The following is a 2,412-nucleotide window of genomic DNA, read 5'->3' as shown; positions in this document are numbered from 1 at the left end:
TAAAGGATCCATCCGGCAAGAAGGCATAACAATTATGAATACATATGCACCCAACGTTAGAGCACCCAGATATATAAAGCAAATAAAGCAAATACTATTAGACTGAAAGAAAGAGCTAGACTCTAATACAATAATAGTTGGGGACCTGAACATTCCTCTCAGCATTGGACAGATCATCCAGGCAAAAATAAACAGAGAAACACGGGATTTAAACTATACTTTAGACCAATTGGACCTGGCAGATATCTACAGAACATTTCACCCAACAACTACAGAACATACATTCTTCTCTTCAACAAATGGAACATTCTCCAGGATAGACTACATGTTAGGTCACAAATCAAGTCTCAAGAAATTTTTTAAAAATTGAAATCTTTTCAAGTATCTTCTAGAACCCAATGGATTAAAACTAGAAATCAATAACAAGCAAAACTCTGGAAAGTATACAAATATATAGAAATTAAACAACATGCTCCTGAATGACCTATGCATCAAAAAATAAGTTAAACAGGAAATCAAAAAAATTTTTGAAACTAATGAAAATAAAGACATATCATACCAAAACGTGTGGGATACTGCAAAAGTAGTACTAAGAGGGCAGTTTACTATAATAAATGCTTATATCACCAGAATAGAAAGATCTCAAATAAACACCTTAATGCTACACCTCAAAGAACTAGAAAAACAAGAATAATCTCATCCCGAAATTAGTAAATGGAAAAAAAAATAATTAAGATCAGAGCAGAACTAAATGAAGTAGAGGTCCCAAAAATGAAACAAAAGATAAACAAAAAGTTGGCTTTTTTAGAAGATAAACAAAATAGACAAATTGTTAGAAAGTCTAACCAAAAAAAGGAGAGGACCTAAACAACAAAAATCAGAAATTAAAAAGGAGACTTTACAACTGATTCCACAGAAATACAAAGAATCATTAGAGAATATTATGAAAAACTATACACCAACAAATTTGAAAGCCTAGAGGAAATGGATAAACTTCTGGACACATACAAACTGTCAAGACTGAACCAAGAAAACACAGAAAACCTGAACAGACTGATAATAAGCAAAGAGATTGTAGAAGTAATCAGCAGTCTCTGAACAAAGAAAGGCCCAGGACCAGATGGCTTTACTGCTGAATTCCACCAAACCTTTAAAGAGGAATTATTACTGATTCTCTACAAATTATTCCAAAAAAGTGAAACACAGTCATTCTCCTAAACTCATTCTATAAGGCCAGCATCATCCTGATACCAAAACCAGACAGAGATGCAACAAAAAAAGAAAACTGCAGGTCAATGTCTCTGATGAACATAGATGCAAAAATACTCAGCAAAATATTAGCAAATAGAATTCATGAACACATCAAAAAAATTATACACCATGATCAAGTGGGATTTACCCCAGGGATGCAAGGATGGTTCAACATATTCAAGTCAATAAATGTGATATTCCACATAAACAAAATCAAGGACAAAAACCTTATGATTATATTATCTCCATAGATACAGAAAAAACATTTGACAAAATTCAACATTCCTTCATGACAAAGACTCTCAGTAAATTAGGTATAGAAAGAGAGTATCTCAACACAATAAAAGCCATATATGATGAACCTACTGCCAACATCACCTGAATGGGGACCTTAAGAACAGGTACAAGAAAAGGATGCCCACTCTCACCACTCATATTTAACATAGTATTGGAAAAACTAGCCAGAGCAATCAGGTAAGAGAAAGAAATAAAAGGCACCCAGGTTGGAAAAGACAAAGTCTAACTGTCCCTGTTTGCAGATGACATGATTCTATATAAAGAAAAACCTAAAGACTCTACACACACACACACAAAAAAAAAACTCTTAGAGCTCATAAATGATTTCAGTAAAGTTGCAGGACAAAAAAATCATCATGCAAAAATCAGTGCCTTTTTTATACTCCAATAATGAACTAGCAGAAAAAGAAACCAAGAAAGCAAGCTCATTTACAACAGTTACCAAAAAAGCAAAATACCTAGAAATCAATTTAACTAGGGAAGTGAAAGATCTCTACAAGGAGAAGTACAAATCACTGCTGAAAGAAATTAAAGAGGACACAAAATAATGGAAAGACATTCCAGGCTCTTGGTTTGAAAGAATTAACATTGTAAAAATGTCCTAACTACTCAAAGTGATCTACAGATTCAGTGCAATCCCCATCAAAATACCAATGACATTCTTCACAGAATAAGGAAAAACAATCCTAACATTCATATGGAACAACAAAAGACCACAATTAGCCATAGCAACGCTGAACAGAAGAAATAAAGCTGGAGTCATAACACTACCTGACTTCAAAGCTATTGTAACAAAAACAGCATGGTAGGGCTGGCCCGGTGGCGCACTGGATAGTGCGCCGCTTGGGAAGCGCGGCGGCGCTC

Source organism: Galeopterus variegatus, unplaced genomic scaffold (assembly GCF_000696425.1).
Source record: "Galeopterus variegatus unplaced genomic scaffold, G_variegatus-3.0.2 Scaffold3511, whole genome shotgun sequence".
Classification (NCBI taxonomy): Eukaryota; Metazoa; Chordata; class Mammalia; order Dermoptera; family Cynocephalidae; genus Galeopterus; species Galeopterus variegatus.
This window is presented reverse-complemented; position numbering follows the sequence as displayed.